We start from the raw sequence: 21,185 nt of genomic DNA on the forward strand, positions 1-21,185 counted from the left end.
GTTCCCTATAGGATTAAATAACCCATAATTTAATCCTATTATTCTTTCTAATTATCATCCTCAATTAATTAATTTTATTGGTTAATTGATTTATCATTCACAAACCATGGAAATTCTTAATTTCCTAAGTTCCATTTTCCATCATTGATTCCATTTTCTACTAATTCTTATTTTGTGGAATAGAAGAATTTTTAATTCAAATATTCCATAAAATATTGCATCATCATGACACTTGGATATGACACCTCGTGGATTCTCCTTTGACACTTGGATACGATATGTCATAACCAAATATTCTTATTCTCTTACACATGTCTCTATTTGGCTTATTTGTCATAGATTCTTGGCTTTAAGTGGGTTGAGGTGTCTTATGATGCGTCATAGATTCTCTTCCACATTTAGCCAAGTTTAACTTTCATGTGTCATAGAATCTTAAAATTGGCATTTTTGTCAAATGCGTCATGGATTCTCAAAGGAATCTCTTGCCACATCCCATATCTATGGGTGACAAATCCAATGCTCTCACCCTCCATGCCCATTATAAAATGGACACTCTTTCTCTCATTTGGGGTCCTTGGAAGTTTTTGTCTTGGAAGTCCTTAGATCCTTAGCTTCTTTGCATTTTCACACCATTTTCTCTCAAAGCTTAAATCACAACTTCAAGTATTCTCATGGCATTAACCATATCTTTTGCTTCAATTTTGTGTGCACTATAGGCAACTTTGGAGCTAGAATCATTTGGAGAAGAAAGAAGGACATGGGAGCTACAAAAGAAAGAGGGGGTTTCTATTGCTTTTTTTATTAGTTTGGCTTTCATGGTAGACTAGTGGGTGCTAATATATGATTATTGAGTTTTGTGATTTTCTCATAGTATGTTATGCATTTAACCCATTTTCTAGGCTCTACATTTGGTGAACTTGATGTGAACATGCATATCTAACTTGGGTTTTCTTGTTTTGTGCTTGTGGGTGCAAGGAAGGAGCTCACTTGGAAGGGTATAATGACTATTTTCTATTCCTTTTCACACATAGATTAATTTGGGGGTCCAGTAAAATACTTATATGCTCTTGTTTCATGCATTTTGTTAGCTTGTTGTCCTAGGGTGCACTCTGCTCTGTTAGGGCGCACTTGGGACCCCTAGGAGCAGTTTTAGGAGTCCAAAAGCCACCAAAACCTCTTTCTATTATTTTTGACTTACCAACTGCACCCAACTATGTCATTGATGTAGACTGCACTGTTTGGGCGCACTTGGGAGTGTAGCTTTGAAAATTTTAGTTTCTGAGTCTTATCTAGGCACCAATTCTCGATAACTTGCACCTGGGCTCCCAACTATGCCTAGAAACTACCAACTATGTCACTGATGTATTCTACACTATCTAGGTGCACTTAGGATTGTTCTGAGCCATTTTGGCCTTCTAGGGTGCCACCTTCTCTGTCAGAGCACACTTGGTTCACAGTGAGCACATACATCAATCAGAATCTGCACATAAGGTTTCCATTTCCTTCTAGAACTTAGATTAGATGATTTTTGTGTTACTGATGGTCTATTTGTAGCATGTGGTGATCGTTGGATGAAGACATGATCATAAGAAACTACTAATGTGTGCTTTGCAGGACATTGTCGAAGACTTTGTGTGTCCGTCAAAATTATGTGTGTGGATTTTCTAGCGTAGATAACACTTCATTTGGTGCTTAAAATGAACTTTTTCTTTTCTTCCTGGAATGTCTACAATGTTTAAATCCCTAGGGGTTACATTGGACGTATCCTTTCCCCTCACCATTCGTGGATCTTGGGTGTAAGAGAAATCTGTGTAACTTCTATAGGAGGTCTGCCTTGGACCAAGATACTCAATATTGGGTATGCCAGGGGATGACCTCAAAGTAGTAATGATCCAAAGCCAAGTCAACATTCTAGCCACTATATAAAATTTGATTACAGTGAAAGCCATGTCGATAGTGTTTTTGCATGATAGCTCTCCTCCAGTACCCTTGTGGTGCATCCAACCTCGGTTCTCGGGACTGGGAGACCTGCAAAAGTTTATCATTCACTTGCTGAATGGAATGCCCTTACTAAAAACCATGTTTTAGTGGCCAAAATCCTTTCTATCCACTAGCTTAAGGGGTCATCCATGCCTGTGAAGACATCCTACATTCTCACGGTCCTTAGTAGAGGCAACAATCCATTGGAAAGTGATGCCCCTTGGGAAGCGGATCTTGGTAGCCCAGAGAAGTGAGTGCGTTGTAAGGGGGAGCCTGTGGTGCCAAGATCCTAGGTTGTCTGCTCTAGATAAGCATGGCTGAACTTTAGGTCAAGTAGGAATTCAATGGATACAGTCCTAAAAGCCTAGGTTGTGGTGTGCTTGTTCACTTTTAACAATAGCTATTCTTGTTTTAATGTGTCTTGCGTGTGTGTAAAACATAATCAAGATAACATCCAAAATTCAAATTTACACCTTAGAAATGTGAAAAAACTTGTCAAAAAATCACACATTGCCAAAACATTTCAGTCCTTGTCCAAACTTTGCAAACTTTGGTTCAACACACTCAAACCTTAGAAAACATGGTGACTTGTGCTCCTAAACATGCTTGGCAAAAAAAGATCTCACACTTGCATAGACTTCACTTGCATTCACCCTAGTATAGGCCTCATTAATGCATGATATAGACTTTATATTGCACCTTTTGGTCCTCATTTAGTATCCATTACCTTTCATATTGCATCCATTTTGGTTTAGTTTACCTCCCTTAGTTTTTGCATTCCCATCTCAAAATTAGCACTTTGCATTCACCACCTTGCATCTTTGCATACCTATTCATAATCTTGACCTCTTTATCCATCATTTTGGGTGTCCTAACCATAATTTTGAGCATTCATATTGGTCTTAACATTGTTCCCTACTGTTTACCTCTTTGTGATATCAATCTGGAAATCATAGCTCCCAGAATTGCCTTAGCTTCAGCCTAGTTTACCAATTGTGCCTTGAAACTACCAACTACATCATAAAATTACCAACTGCATCATTAACATAGTTGGCACTATTTTGGCTCACTTTGTGGTCCTCAAACCCAGCTTTGGGTTCCAAATAGCATTTTGGGGCTTTAATAGTGTCCTTAGGTACCTGGTTAGCTCCCCTTGCATTAGCTTGCATAGATCTGCATTTTGCATCACCTAGTCTTCATTACCTTCACTTAAGAGATCATTCCCTAGGTCATAAACTCTATTTTTCACCTCCCAACTCTTCCTAACATCAACCCTAGCATCTTAGCTTCCTAGCATATCATTTTGGCAACCATAACTTTCAGAATCAACAAACATTCTTCCTAGCTTACCAACTGTGCCCAGAAACTACCAACTGCACCCAAACTCATTTCAAGTGCATCAATGAAGCATTTGGTACTATTTTAGTGAACTTGGAACTTTTAGGGTGCACTTGGGTACTTGCATGACCATTTTGGGACTCTGAACTGCACTTTAGGACCCCAAAACTGCATCTAGGAGCCTCTACACCTCCCCGTTCTACACTTGACCCAAAACCGTATCTTGCACCAAAAATCCCTTTTTTAATCATAGGAATTGTCCATATTACATATCTACTCAGAATTACCACCATTTCAAGTCCCCAAAACATCATTTTGAACCCCAAAACCTTTGTATTTAGTCAAAAATCTAGACAAAGTATGAGTCTTAGAGTATCTCCTAGTGTTGATGGATAATGGATCTTGAATAGTCTTTTTATCTTTTATTATCATTTTATTTGGTCAAAATCTATCTATTTATTCATATATTTTACCTTTTCATCTTTTATCAATTTGATCTTTTCGTCCTTTATCACTTTTTGGTCAAGATCCAAAGTCCTTAATCACAAGGTTAAACTCCTAGACAAAATACTTTCTAAAGGTTTTATCTAAGTTCAAAACTTAACATATACCATTTTCATAGCATAATAATATCCCTAGCATCCCTAAACATCATTTTGACTTACCCTAGTGGCATATCCCCATCATCTTGCATTGTTCAACATCCTAGCATAGTCAAACCCTATCAAATTGTCCATCAACCAAATTGCCTTCTTGAGCATTTACCCTCATTTTGCATGTCCCAAACCTCATTATCAACCATTAGAAACCATCCTTTTCATATTCTACCTTGAATACACCTACCTTTAGTGTCATTACCAAGTCCAAAACATAACCCTAATTTTCATTTTGCATACCTTAGAGTCATTTTCGTCCCCTTTAGTCAAACTTCAAAATGACACCTTGTATTTGCATTTTCATAATATCCCTAACATGTTTGCACTTTGCATGTCAAAAGAATAATTCATTTAGCATTTCCTCACATTGAATAACATCCCTAAAAACTTAAAAATCCAAAAAACACTCATATCTTGCATACCCACATCTTAATTATCAAGTTTTGACCTCTTTTGCTCTTGGGAGGCAGAAAAGTCCATTTAGGTTTCTCCCCATTGCATCTGCATTCTTAGGTATCATGCCGACACTTACTAGGACACAATCAGCCCAGAGACCCAAGGAACTTTATCAACCTTTGTTTTCTGAGGTACAAATACAACCAAAACCTTGTCCAAGACAGAAGGAAAGCAAGAGAACCCAACAAACCATTGATGGAGAACAAATCAAGGCATCACAACCTTTACTAACAAACCCCTTGAACATGTATCAACAAGATCCTCATAATCAAGCTATGACATAACAAACCTTAAGCAATGCACCTACCATGAGATTTCCTCCAAAAACTTCTCCCACACATGGGTTGGTTTAGTGGAGTCTTGACTTTGAACCTATATTTGTACCAATACCACCAGGAGGAGGAAGTGTGCCAACCACACCCAAAGATGAACAATCACATTCCTTAGAATTCAACCAACCTAACACAAGTAACTTCAACTATAACACATCAAACATACAAAAAGGTATTGTACACCTAAGTGATGACTGTGACACTGATTATGGCATCACCGATGAAGAAATGGCTAGGGCATGTCAAGACAAAAACTTTCGTAAAAACTTCAAACTTTTGGTAGCCCAAGAAATTGTCAAATTCAACCCAAAAATGGAAGGACCTAAGTCCAAACATCAAACCAACACAACCATTGAAAACTTACAACCCATGATCAATTTGGACTTATGTAAGGGAAAATAATCTTTGGAGTTTTCAAATGCAATAATGGCACCTATAAGGTCCCATCAAGAACCAACAATTGAAATCCTCCAAAGTACATTTGAAAACATCAATGTTAATCCCTTGTTCAATGAAATACCACCAATTCCTACACACCCCAAAAGGACATTGAGACTTGATTTTAGTCACATGATGCAACAACAAGACACACCTAAAGGGACTTGCACTCTAGGGATGCCAGACATACCTTCTTTGGAGGCAAATCAACAAAGTACACCTTTTCTCCTAACCCTACCAAGTGGTATGACATCAAGTGTTACAGAGTCTCCCACAAGTGCACTATGTGCAACATCATCTACAATTGTTCCTATTTACATACAAAGGAAAAGTCTTATTGACATTACACCAATTCCCAAAAGGAATGAACCTTATTTCCAAGTCAATATGATGTCCCAAGCAAAAACCTCCAAAACACAAAGGAGTCAAAACAACAATACCAACATGAAAATCACTTCCCAAGGACTTAGTCAACTCCCACAACAACATCAACCTATGGTGGCCAAAGGAATTAACACTTCCAACCCTCAACCAAGTATACATCCACTTAACACATATCTCACATATCAGCAACAACATCAACCACAATGACAACAACCTCAAGTGGGGAAAAAATCCAACATTCCTAATATGTAGTCCCATGTGAACCCACTTGAATTACACACAATTTATGAACAACAATTTCAAAAAAAATTCCAATAACAACAAACCATATTTGCTGAACAATAAGAACAACTCAAACATCAAATGGAATATCAAAGATGCCTTAAGCAAAAAATTACATACCAACAACATTTATTACAACAAAAAAATGTGCCACAACAACCTCAATAGATACCTCTACAACAACACTCACTTACATGGTCTCACATACAACCAATAGAGGTATCCCAACAGCAACTGCCACACATCGCAGAACAACAACACATGGTACAATAATCATAGTCAATCCCACAACAAGTGCCACATCAAATACCACAAAAAGTACCCCAACAACAAGGACCCTTCTATCTTTGAGGTGCCAACATACCTCCACCACCTAGTGACACTTCACTAGACTCATCGGACACATAAATGTCAGATTTGAGTAGACATAGCTCCCACCAACACAATGGTCTACTCACAGACACAAAAGACTTGAAGGAAAGACCATCATGCAAAACCGAAATGAAGAACTATTACAACAATTCAAACAACTTTCCAAACAAGTCAAGGCATTGGGAGTCCAAAAGAAACATGCTCTATATATAGAAAGGGACCTACATCCTAATCCATTCGATAAAGGTCTGTATATGCCTCCATTCCCAAAACACTTTGAGGCTTTAAGGTTTGAAAAATATTGAGGAAAAGGAAACCTTGTTGATCATATCATAGAATTTTGTGCTTCATGTACTGAACTTAGTGATGAGGCCACTTACCTTATGAGATTGTTCCCTCGTTCTCTAGGTGGGCCTGCACTTGAATGATACTCCAAACTTCCTAGTAATATAAAATCTTGGTCTAAACTTGCAAACAAGTTCATCTCTCACTTTGCCTTTAACATTACAAATGAAATGACACTTTCTGATTTGTGCTCAACTAAACAAAATGCAGGAGAGCCATTCATCACATTCTTACTTCGTTGGAGAAGCTTAGTCAATCAATGCTCACTAGACATTCCTAAAGAACAACAAGTTAACTTGTGCATTGAAAACTTAGTCCCAAACTTAATGTATGAACTCAAAATCAAAAGTCTAAGCACTATTTCTAAACTGATGAAAAAAGGGGCTAGTATTGAAGATGCTCTTATCTGTAAGGGAATCCTCAAGACAAATAAGGAGAACACCAATACCAACTCGTCTAATGACAAGCCAAAAATTTTCTCCAAAAAAAAGAACGTGACTAATGATGGCATTGTGGACACCTGCATAATTAGCACAATACAACCTCAATTCACTTTGAAAGGTGTAAACCCTATAAATTCACAAACTCTTAATCAAAAAACATCTCAACAATAGAAAACTGAGACTTCAATGCAAGACAAACCTCGAAGACATCCTAGAACCAAGGAAAAAAAATTCACACCATTGGGGATACCTCTTGAGACTGCATTGCAATAGTTACTGAGTAATAACTTCCTGCAGTTACCCCCAATCAAAGACAAACCATTGACTAAAGCTTATTGGTGGGATGACAAAAAGTATTGTGATTACCATTGCACCAAAGGACATAAGAATTCATCATGCTTTCAATTGAAACATGCAATACAAGACCTTATTGATGATGTTGTAACCATGGTTGATCCATCACTATTAGCATCCAACTCTGATCACACCATATTCAAAGATCCTTTGGATAATCATGAAAAAGAGAAGCCCTCCAGTTTAGACTCAAACTCACAAGATAATGTGAATTACACATGCATGGGATATGACTACACTGTCAACTATTTCAATGAGTCTGATTCCCACATATCCACATTCACATTAAAGGCTAAAGACCCTCGTTACACTGTCACTACATGGCACCAAGATCACCCTACCTGCAGCACCATCTAGACCTACTACTTCTACTAGACCCACACCCCCTAGTAGACCTGCTACTAGTACTTCATCTAATTATAGCCTTGTTGAATAGCTCAAAAATACCCCTACACAAATATCCATTTTGGACCTATTGCGTGCATCCCCCCAACACCAAAAGATCTTGGAACAAGCCCTTAAAGAGTCAATAGTCCCAGATAACATGGATGTTTCCCAGTTCCAAGCCATGTTTGGGAACCTATCTGCATCACATCATATCACTTTTTCCCCTTGGGATATTCCTAAGGAAAAATCTAACCATAATGATCCCCTCCACCTCGAAGTCTTCATCCATAATGCAAAATTCAGACATGTCTTAATAGATGGAGGAGCAGGACTAAACATCTATACTCTTAAGGTTGTCAACAGTTTTGGTTATTCTGAAGATGATGTGGATCCCTCCCAAAGAATCACAATAAAAGCTTATGATGATGGTGAACGCTTCTCCAAGGGCATCATCACATTACCTGTCAGAGTTGGTCCAGCTACTAAAGATACATTGTTCCATGTCCTAGATATAGAAATGAATTGCAACATGATACTGGGATGCCCTTGGCTTAATGCTATGAAAGCAGTCCCTTCTACATATCATCAATGTCTAAATTTTTCCTATAATAACATGGAGGTTACCATCGCTAGTGATCTAGATCCTTTCCAGTTTTGTGCTAATCTAAGAGATGCTACTGCATACCAAATCCCAACAAACAATGAAGCACAACCCACATATTCCTCTAAGTATGTGGATGTTGATATACTCCTCAATAAGGCCAAGGAAAAGATGAAGATTGAAGACAATGGGCGTGGAGAATACTTTTTGTCTCATGTATCCCACATCAAGGAGTCACCACTTTCTCCCATCAGTACATAAAATGCTACGTCCATCAATGATAATACTTCTGTTTGTACGGAGAAAGCACAAGTAAAATACAAACGCACTTTGATATCTCCTAGCAAGTATGGACTTGGGTTTACTATCATGTAGAAACAAGGCTATGATGGATGTAGTGGTCTTGGATCTCACAAACAAGGCATAATTGAACCCATCACTACAAAAGGATGACCTCCTAGTTTGGGGCTTGGATTTAAACCATTACGAATAGGTCCTCCTAGTACTACAGTACCTACATGTAAGACTATGGATGTTTTGAACGATGAAAAGGCATTTGAGGACATCCTGTCTGAAACCAACAATCCTCTAGCTTTTGAGCATGACCCCAATGATACCATGGAATCTAATGCCCACATCCATACCCTTCATCAAAGCCCATTCAACCCTGATGATGACATCCCCTCAAGTTATCCTAAACTATGGGATTGGGACCAACGTGGACCACTGATCTTTGATCAATTTGACAATGATGATGATCTTGTAATAGACTTTGAAATCTATGAAGTCATTAACAGTGGTGATCATAAAGAAGAAATTTCTCCTGAAGTGAACACATTGGCATATTTTGGGGAGCCGAATCCATCTTCCAGTTACAAAGCTAAAAGCAAAGAAAAAAATGACACAAGCAGGTCTCTTGGTGAAAATCGAAAGGTGCCATCAAACCATAAAAAATCAAAAGCTAAGCAGCTCCCAAGGATACAAAATAAAAAAGATGATGCCATGAATATCAATGTTCTAGTGTTCAACATACCACAAATTCTTTTGGAGGTCTCTCAATCAGCATTCATATAGTCTCTCGATCAGCATTCATATAGAAGGTCATTGGTCTCAAACCTCCCAACCCTCCCTTGTATCCAATTGTTTATCCCCCAATCTAGCTACCTAATTTTCCCAGCATCGAAGATCAAATCTTTATCCACCAAGCCTTTGCATATGTCATCATTAGAGACATCCCACATGACATATTTTTTGACCCATTTATCCTTAGATGCCTTGATTTGCAAGAGGCAAACACTGTCTTACATATGGTACATAATGGTATATCTCGAGGCCTTTCTAGTGGTTTGATTTTAGCTATAGACTCAGAACAAATCCTATGTAGTTATGGTTAGTTTTGGATCCAAAGATTATAAGCTAGCAGTAGCAACACCAGTTCTCTTCTCAATATTCAACAACAACATTCATAATTCCCATCTAAAAGTCCTGAAAAACAAACCAATTTTTTTTTTGAAAAATGTCCTAAAAATACCAAAAAAAAGAGTGAAAAAAGTCATGAAAAAATGGATGCCTTGATGAAAACCTGGAAAACAGGCATCTAGGCATAAAAATTTGAGTCAAGAGAAAAATTTTGTCCACAAGTGAAAACCTAGCAAATAAGTGCCATGTGTAATCAGTTGTTGCTACTCCATCTATCTAGATTCCATCTGGTCTTTTCCCCCTCTATTATTCCTTGATCATATCCTTCATATTGCAAGACATCCTTGGCTCCTTAACCATGGCTCACGAACTGGTTAATGTCCTTTGTTATCTTTCCTACGCATCACCAGTCTACACATAGTCTATCATTGGCCTTTGTACATAGCTTGCATCTTGTTTGGGGGCATATTACCTACATGGTGCACAAGTTTGAATTTGAACTAGGGGCATATCCCTAGGCACTTTTTATCCATTGGACCTATTGCATAATGGATTGGAGCTAACACTTGTATATGCTTATATCATCCTGAAAAAATCACAAAAAAATCGTAAAACTATCTTGAAAAAATCCTAAAAATTCAAATACGATTCTGAAAAAAGCACTAAAAATCATAAAATGTCCTGAAGTAAAACCTAAAAATCGTAAAATGTCTTGAAAAAATTGGTCACACAAAAAAAATCAAACATCCCCAAAAAACCCTAAAAATCACAAAACCCATCAAAAATTTGCAATAAACCTTGTACATATCCATTATACATAACCATCCCTTTTGTGTACACACTTGAACTTTGTAGATTGAAACTCAAAGCACTACACTTTCAAGATGATCGCACTATCTGGACAATGTGACCAAAAACCAATCTGACACATCACTATGAACCTATCAACTGAATCCACAACCAGAGCTATCACACTATCAACCAGTCAAACACCATCTGAACACCTAAAATGCTAACAATCAAGTAATAATGGACAAGAATGGCTTTTGGCTAATGCTATTTAGTGAGTGATTTATTTTTTCTTTGTTTTCTTTTCGATCATGCTCCTATGCTACTCAATGATATACATTGATCTATGAGAGTGGTTGGGATGGTTCATGGTCATTTTTTTCTATTTTTGTCTATTACAATGTACCTTTGAGAGTTTGGGGCATGTGCATATGCCTCAAGTAGGACAAGGTCATTCTCTGTCTGCATCGTGCTTTTTTACACAAAAGGCTTGCATCTGCGCTCTGGTCCTTTATGCCATGATGCATTGCATTCCATTTGTCATATCAAAATAAAGCTCCATTTGACATAAAGTGCACTTTCTGAAAGAAAACGTCTTTCCATCATACTAACATCTCCTCATCTCATCTTTCTTCTTCATCTCATTCTCCATCACCATGATCATGTCTTCCAATTCACGAAATCATCTTCATCTAGCTCTGTCAATCAAATTTTTATGGCTTTCCACCTAGTTCAACCTCATTCTGACATTTTTCTCATCATCTTTGACCAAATATGACCATTTTTTATGATTTCACTAATGCTATGACATCTTTCCATCATTTTGGATATGCATGCAAAGTTTTGAGTCATTCTGAGTCCCTTTGCACCCTTTTGGGCCCTTTGCATGGTTTTCTATCAGCATTTACCCAAGTTTAACCTACATATGTCCTATGTTTGACCAAATTCTAAGCATTTTGACCACCTTTTATTGCATTTTATCATGTTTCTAACATCTCACTAGGGTTATGCTGACCCATACCAAGTTTCAGCTTGATTCGGGACCATTCAAACCCTGATCAGAGCCCTGGAGCATCCTAGGGCGTAGTTGGGGTTCCCAACTACGTCATTGATGCACTTGGTCATACCAACTATGTCACCTAGGATCCCCAGAATTGCTCCCAAGAGCCCCTATGTTGCACTTCAAAGCCCATAACTTTTGCATTTTAACTCGGATTTGCAATCTGTTAGTTGCATTGGATTCATATCTTCATTTTGGAAAAAATGAACTATCATTTTTATCATTTTGTTTCTTTATTGAGTTGTCACCCATGCAATACTCTTAGGCTCCTAGTTGATCCTATTTTGCACTCTGGGCCTCATAACTTTTACATTTTAGCTCTAATTTTCATTCTGTCAGTTGCTATGGTTTTTTCTTCTTGTTGTTGAAAAATTGACTTATCATATGCTTATCTTAGTTAATTTCTTGAGGGGGCACCCATATATATCATCCCTATTGGGGCATGTTATGGCTTTCTCACTAGTTATTCTTTGACACAACACTCTAAATCACATTGTATCAAAGAGCGACAAAATGTAGATGCTCAAAAATGGTTCACATCTACAGTTTCATCACTTCTTCATACTAATTTTTCCCATTTTCTCATTCTACTAACTTCAATCTTTTGGCCAAATTGATCATACTTTATCATTTGTATCCTCTTTCACATCAATTTCATGTCAACTCAGAATCACCCCAAATCAACTCAAAATCACTTAGAATCAGTCCTAATCAACCCAAAACACATCAAACATCCCAAATCAATCATCATTTATCTTATCCTAGGTATTGTTGTGGCGTTCAGTGCCTTGGAAACCTATCAACTTATCAATCTTATCAATCTGACCATAGTATTGTTGTGGCTCTCAGTGCTAGGTCAAACTATCATTTATGTCATTCAATCTTTGACATTGTTGAGGCTTTCAATGTTAGATCATGGCATCATCAACCATTTTAATAATATTGACAGGGTTTGTCGATGTTATTATGATCAAACCTTTTCAATCAATTTCAATCATGTAGCATTTAAAATGGCGGTTAAATGTTACATATCAATCAATTCATGTCATGTGTCCTTGGCATGTTATCAATTTCAATCAATCAATTTGACCATGGCTTTGGTCTATCTATCATCATCTTATTCAATCTATATTATCATTACATTTTCATCAAAGGATACTGTCGCATTTATTTAATATTTTTGGCCAATAATCTACTAATTTTCCCTATAGGATTAAATAACCCATAATTTAATCCTATTATTCTTTCTAATTATCATCCTCAATTAATTAATTTTATTGGTTAATTGATTTATCATTCACAAATCATGGAAATTCTTAATTTCCTAAGTTTCATTTTCCATCATTAATTCCATTTTCTACTAATTATTATTTTGTGGAATAGAAGGATTTTTAATTCAAATATTCCATAAAATATTGCATCATCATGACACTTGGATATGACACGTTGTGGATTCTCCTTTGACACTTGGATAAGATATGTCATAACCAAATATTCTTATTCTCTTATGCATGTCTCTATTTGGCTTATTTGTCATAGATTCTTGGCTTTAAGTGGGTTGAATTGTCTTATGACATGTCATAGATTCTCTTCCACATTTAGCCAAGTTTGACTTTCATGTGTCATAGAATCTTACAATTGGCATATTTTGTCATATGCGTCATGGATTCTCAAAGGAATCTCTTGCCAATTCCCATATCTATGGGTGAAAAATCCAATGCTCTCATCCTCCATGCCCATTATAAAATGGACACTCTTTCTCTCATTTTTGGTCCTTGGAAGTTTTTGTCTTGGAAGTCCTTAGATCCTTAGCTTCTTTGCATTTTCACACCATTTTCTCTCAAAGCTTAAATCACAACTTCAAGTATTTTCATGGCATTATACATATCTTTTGCTTCAATTTTGTGTGCATTATAGGCAACTTTGGAGCTAATATCATTTGGAGAAGAAAGAAGGACATGGGAGCTACAAACGAAAGAGGGGGTTTCTATTGCTTTCTTTATTAGTTTGGCTTTCATGGTAGACTAGCGGGTGCTAATATATGATTATTGAGTTTTGTGATTTGCTCATAGTATGTTATGCATTTAACCCATTTTCTAGGCTCTATAGTTTCACAAATATATTTTTATCTAAGGATTATTTAAAATATGTTGGATATTTTAAGAATTTCATTGAGGAATATATGTATGTGTGTGTGTGTGTATATGTATATGTATATATGTGTGTGTGTGTATACATACATACATACATACATACATACATACATACATACATACATATATATATATATATATATATATATATATATATATATATATATATATAATAACCTTTAATCCTTCATATAGCCCAACTGCTTGCATATTTGTTAGAAATAATACTTACTACATTATTTAGAAAAGTATTTGTTTCAAATTCATTTAGAAATCAAATAACACATTATGCATTTTAACATCATTTCCACTTGCGTTAAGGCTAGATTAAAGTAATATAAATTTCAAAATATATTTGCAATTAAGATACTTACCTATATAGAATAGTGTGCAGGCTTACAAAATGAAATCATACAATTTGAAGATTTTTATAGAGCTCCTTTTGATGCAAGCATATGGGATTGATAGAAATGATATATTGATAATCAATTTAATTAATAAAATAAAAAAAATGCTATTGCAATAGTTTATCTATGTTAAGAATCAAAAGATATTTTAGGAAAAATGAATGGAAATATCCAAACATAAAGAAATTACGGTCAAGATGCATACTTGGGATGATCCTATATTTACACATACATGATAACCTAAGAATTAGCTACATGACACATGTATCCAAAATTGATATCTAAGAGTGATGCAGGAGCATCCAGAGGTATAAGGGAAATCTTGTGTCACCCAAAAAAATGTACTTAGACTTAGTTTCTGTTTCATGTTTTTTCATTTTTTGGATACCCATTTGGGTCAAATAAAGGTTCCAACTCTCACAGTTCAACTATAAGTGTGCTAGAAAATCCCAAAAAAATAGGAGCATGCAATTTGGCCATCATTTTAGTGACCTAGAAGGTGTGAATTGGCCAGATGAATGTAATTGTGATTTAGAGCATTCCAAAAAAACAATCAGGTCAAAAGGCCCCACGGTTTGAAAGTTATTACAGTTTTTCAAGTTTTGGAGACCTCCTAAGAATGCTTCAAAGTCATTTTAGTGGCATTAAATGACTTCAAAAAGGGCCAAAAAATAGGGGACGAGTGAAGCTGGTCCATAGGGCTATAGATCACTTCGAGAGCTTTCCAAAAATGTAAACGGTTCATCAATCGGAGCTATGGTTCAAAAGTTATGCCTCCCAAAAGTTCGATTACCATTTCTGGATTCTTCTAGATTTGCACCGACTTCTAATGCAACTTTTGGAACCTTCTATTTGGTCGGTGGATGCCTACTAGCACTTTCTAGAATGTACTTCTAGTCCTTAACCCTCCGAGGTCTATTTAAGAAGATTCCTGGCATTGTAAAAGACAGTTCAGAGTGGAGTTTGAGAGGAGGTACTGAAAGGAGAAATTATCTCCAGATTTATGCTATTGTAAGCCCTTAGGGCATGTTTTGAGAGACATGCAGTGCATGATGGACATGCAAACACATACTCTCTAACAAAGGATGGAGTTTGCCACAAATTGAAGCCCATGAAAAAGGAAGGTGAAAAGGTATGTAGCAGTGCTAGGATTTGTCTTGTTGACGGAAGAAAGTTTTTAGATGGCATGAAACATCAGCATATGTGCTATGCTTTGATTCCTAGGAAAGATAAAGAAGGTAGTAGTGAAATACCGCTTGAAGTTTCAGATTTACTAGGGGAGTTTGGAGATATTATCTCTGATAATGTTCCAGATGGATTGCCACCAATAAGGTAAATCAGTCATCAGATAGATCTGATTCCAGGAGCTAGTTTGCCTAACAAGGCTACTCACAGGATGACTCCTACTGAAATAGAGGAGATAAATAGACAGGTTCAGGTGCTGTTGAGGAAGGGCTTGATTCGAGAGATCCTGAGTCCATGTGCAGTACCTGCAGTACTCACACTAAAGAAGGATGGAGAGTGGAAGATGTGTATAGATTCTTGAGCTATAAATAGGATAACCATCAAGTACCGATTTCCTTTGCCAAGGATGGATGATCTTATGGACTGTTTGAGTGGAGCTCAATACTTCACAAAGATAGATCTCAAGAGTGGCTATCATCAGATATGGATTCGAGAAGGAGATGAGTGGAAAATAGCCTTCAAGACCAAGGAAAGTCTTTATGAGTGGTTAGTCATGCCCTTTGGATTGACGAACGCCCCAAGAACCTTCATGCAACTCATGAATGAGGTACTTAAGAAGTTCTTGGGAAAATTTGTTATTGTCTATTTGGATGATATTTTAATTTTCAGCAAGATTTTGGAAGAACATTTACTGCATATTCATAGTGTCCTTGAAAGGCTAAGGGAAGAGAAACTATTAATTAATCTGAAGAAGTGTATCTTTGCAAAAAGGGAGTTAGTCTATTTGGGGTTTGTTATATCACCTGAAGGTCTCAAAATGGATCCAAAGAAGGTAAAAGCCATCTTGGAATGGCCTACTCCAAGGTCTGCTACTGAGGTAAGATCATTTCATGGTCTGGTTAGTTTTTACAGGAAGTTTATTAAGAATTTTAGTGGCATATGTGCACCCCTAACTGATACAATAAGAGGGGATAGAAAAGAGTTCAAATGGACTGTAGCAGCTATGAGAAGTTTTGAATTGCTGAAGAAGAAGGTAACAGAATAGCCTGTGTTGGCACTTCTAGATTCTAGAAAAGTTTTCCAGGTAGATTGTGATGCCAGTGGCAGCGCTATTGGGGCTGTATTAAGCCAATAAGGTAAGCCTATTGCATATTTTAGTGAAAAGTTGAATGATGTAAAGAAGAAGTATTCTATTTATGATCAAGAATTCTATGCAATAGTTCAGGCCTTAAAGAAATGGAGGCATTATTTATTGCCAAAGGAATTTTTTTTGTATACTGATCATCAGGCATTACAATACCTAAATAGCCAAGGTAAATTGAATCAGAGGCATATGAAGTAGGTAGAATTCTTGCAGAGTTATACATTTGTGTTGAAGCATAGAAGTGGAAAATCTAATAGGGTTGCAGATGCACTAAGTAGGAGATAGTCATTGCTTACAGTAATGTAGGTTGAAGTAGTTAGGTTTGATGAACTCAAGAATTTGTACCCCGAGGATCCTGATTTTGCTGAAGCATGGAAAGCTTGTAAGGAGCCTATTGCTGTAGATAGAGCCTATTGCTGTAGATAGAACCAAGTGGTTAGACTATTTGATTCGGGATGGCATGTTGTTCAAGGGTAGTCAATTGTGCATTCCAAGGAGTTCCATGAGGGAAAATTTGATTAAGGAGAAACACAGTGGAGGGATGGCAGGACATTTTGGTCAAGATAAGACCATTGCCATTCTTAGAGAACATTATTTTTGGCCTCAAATTTCATAGGATGTGAAGAAGTTTGTACAGAGTTGCCAGGTTTGTCAAGTTGCCAAGGGGTTTAGTCAAAATACTGGCCTATATCAGCCATTGCCTGTTCCATCAAGGCCATGGAAGGACATAAGTATGGATTTTGTTCTTGGATTTCCAAGGACATAAAGGGGTAATGACTCAGTATTCGTGGTGGTTGATAGGTTCTCCAAAATGGCACATTTCATTCCATGCCACAAAACTCATGATGTTGTCCATATTGCAGACTTATTTTTCAAAGAGGTGGTGAGACTGCATGGTCTCCCAAGGAGTATAGTTTCTGACAGAGATACTAAATTTGTGGGGTATTTCTGGAGGACATTGTGGAAAAAGTTAAGAACCGACTTGAAATTTAGTTCCACACATCACCCACAAACTGACGGCCAAACATAAGTGGTAAATAGAAGTCTGGGCAATTTGCTGAGATGTTTAGTTGGGGATAAGCCCAAAGGATGGGATTTGATTCTACCACAAGCAGAGTTTTCTTACAATAACTCTATAAATAAGAGTAATGGAAAATCACCATTCCAAATTGTATATGGGAGTAGCCCAAGGACTGCACCAGAATTGAGGAAGATAGAACAAGGGGAGAGGACAAGTGCTGAAGCTGAGGAATTTGCTGAACATATCAAGCATCTACATGATGAGGTTCAAGCACACATTACCAAGATGAATCAAGAGTATAAAGCTAGGGCTGATCAAAGGAGAAGACATAAGGAATTCCAAATAGGGGATCTAGTCATGGTGCACTTACGAAAAGAAAGATTTCCAGCCGGTACTTACAATAAGCTGAAAATGAAGAAATTTGGCCCCAGCAAAATTTTGAAGAAACATGACTCGGGAAATTTATATGAAGTGGAGCTGCCAGATGGTATTAACATTTCTCCCATTTTCAACATTGCAGATTTAACAGAGTATCATGATGATGGTGCAGATGAGGAGCTGGTGCTAGAGCCATGCCCAATTCCTGCTTCTAAGAAGGAGATAGAAGACATTCTAGATCATCGTGTGGGTAGGAGTACCAAAAATAGGCAGTATGAAGAGTATTTGGTCAAATGGAAAGGATGACCGATCGAGGATTCAACATGGATTTTAGCAGCTGAGGTTTCCCATTTGGGATTTCCTCTACCATTCATAAAGTGACAGGGTCACTTTTCAATCTACCCTGGGTGTCTGATGCAGGAGCATCCAGAGGTATAAGGGTAATCCTGTGTCACCCAAAGAAATGTACTTAGACTTAGTTTTTGTTTCATGTCTTTTCATTTTTGGATACCCATTTGGGTCAAATAAAGGTTCCAACTCTCATAGTTCAACTATCAGTGTGCTAAAAAATCTAGAAAAAATAGGAGCATGCAATTTGGCCATCATTTTGGTGACCTAGAAGGAGTGAATTGGCCAGATGAATGTAATTGTGATTTAGACCATTCCAAAAAAAGAATCAGGTCAAAAGGCCCCACAGTTTGAAAGTTATTGCAGTTTTTCGAGTTTTGGAGACCTCCTAAGAATGCTTCAAAGTCAGGTGGGGGGCATTAAATGACCTTGAAAAGGGCTGAAAAATGGGGGACAAGAAAATCTTGTCCATAGGGCTATAGAGCGCTTCGAGAGCTTTCTAAAAATGTAAATGGTTCGTCAATCGGAGCTACGGTTCAAAAGTTATGCCTCCCAAAAGTTCGGTTACCGTTTCTGGATTCTTCTAGATTTGCACTGACTTCTAACGCAACTTTTGGAACCTTCTATTTGGTCGGTGGATGCCTACTAGCACTTTCTAGAATGTACTCCTAGTCCTTAACCCTCCGGGGTCTATTTAAGGAGATTCTTGGCATTGTAAAAGGCAGTTCAGAGTGGAGTTTGAGAGGAGGTACTGAAAGGAGAAATTATCTCCAGATTTATGCTATTGTAAGCCCTTAGGGCATGTTTTGAAGTTTATTTTCCTGTACTGTTTGTACTAGCTTATTTTCTCAGTTAATATAATTTTCCCTTTTCTGTTGTGTCCATTCTATTCTTGGGTTGTGTCCCCATCAAAGAGTGAGAATATTCTTGCATATGATTGAATGGGGAAATTATGCTTCAAGGCTTTGATATGGAACTTCTAAATTTTGCAAGAAATAAGTGTTTCAACATGGTCAAGTCAGAAAAATTAAAGGATATACCCTTTCATGAAAATATTATTCCTAACTAACGACATTAATACTAATTACAGATAACTGACTTATTAACATTGTGCATTTTGACACACTATACATAAGCCCCAAAAATCCTAGTGTTAGTTAATCTTTATTTTGGTACTTTTTGAAAAATCCCTTTTATATATGGCATAACCCTTAAAGATCATTCCCACAGAGACATCCATCTTAAATCTTGAAAGGAAAATGGTCTTGGCAATAAAAGAAAACAAGCTAGACACGTCAAGGTATACATATCATTCAGACTAGTCCCAACGACTCTAGTTTTTCTATCATCTCCCTCAGTGCAATTTTGTCTTCTCCTATCTCAATCTCAAAGTAGTCACTTTCATAGCTAGCATAATTCTTGTGAAGATCCCATGAAGCCAATTACAAAATGGATGTTATATCTAATTGATCTTCCTCTTCTTTAGTCAAGTATGGTTAAATCACATGTTACAAATCTCCATTCCAAAAGTCATTGTTTGTAGGAAGACCCTATTGGAAAAATAGAACAATAGTAAAAAAGAAGAGAAGAAAGAACTTTTAGCTTGTTATTCTATTGAATAATAGATGCAAATTTATACAATAGTTGACCTAACAACATTCCTAAATGACTACTAATTAGATTGATAATGAACTACTTCATGATTAAAAATACACACAAACTTGACAACTAACTGAAACTTATGGACAACTAACTCAAACACATCTGCAATAAGAACTTGATTCAAACTAGAACTCTTTGACTCACACCTAAACTAAACTTGTGATGCCAGCAACTCAACAAGGTTTTCCACATGTGCAACAATTATTTATTGACTAGTTGGAACATTAACTCTAACAGACCCATGGTTATTGTTACTTCTTCTAAGAATTTCTAGATTTAGACAAAACCAAAATAATTTACCCTAGGTTCACAAAAAAATTAATTTTAACACCTTTTAAGATTCTCTTAATTCATTCTAGTCCTTAAGAAAAAATTATACTTCTTTAATATAAATATGGGATCTCTTTGAGTTTAATTCATTAGGATTATTTCTTGCAACTATGGATTTTCTCAAAAAAAAAATGCAAATTTCAGTTTGTACTTAAGATTGTGATCAACAATCTTGGGGGAGTTGTCATGTCCATTAATTAATTTCTTCAGGTGTCTATAATGTATATAATTTCAACTCAACATTCCATTATCATCATGTGCAAATTGATCTATGATTCATACAAACCATCTTGTTTCCCTGATGTGAATATTAATTTCAATATACCTTAAAAATCAAGTTGATATGAAAACTATCATATCAACAAAGGACCTCTTGACCAAACTTTTACTTTTGGCATCATTGACATAGCTTTTCCAAAAGCTCTTTTGGTGTGTTCATCGATATAGGTCATGTTGATCATCTTATTGGGTGTTGATGTATCTTTTGAATTACTGTTTCGGTAGTGTAATCATATTCTGATGCTTTTGTATCGATATAGCTCATCCCAATCTTACACACCTATATTCAATTTCTTCCTTGACATTACAAACCATAATATTCATTTTCTCCATACATTAATATAACTTATGATATGTTCATCAGGTCTTGGAATGGGTCTAACTTTGTTATCTTGTAGTGTAAAGTTATCCCGATGATTGCTCAAAGTTATTTTTATATGTTTCCATTGTTTTCATGCCATCACATCATCATATGTCATTCTGATATGTCCATCAAGTATTAAAGAAGTATTTATCTTGTTTTACTAACTTTGTTAGTTGTTTTGATAACCTCTATTGGGGTGAATTTATCGGGTGATCATATATTCTCCATTTGGGACTCCTATCAACACAGGTTACTATGACAGACCTCATTAGGTATCA

The sequence above is a fragment of the Cupressus sempervirens genome, chromosome 2, assembly GCF_028749045.1.
Source record: "Cupressus sempervirens isolate cs-2001-9-10 chromosome 2, ASM2874904v1, whole genome shotgun sequence".
In the NCBI taxonomy this organism is placed as follows: Eukaryota; Viridiplantae; Streptophyta; class Pinopsida; order Cupressales; family Cupressaceae; genus Cupressus; species Cupressus sempervirens.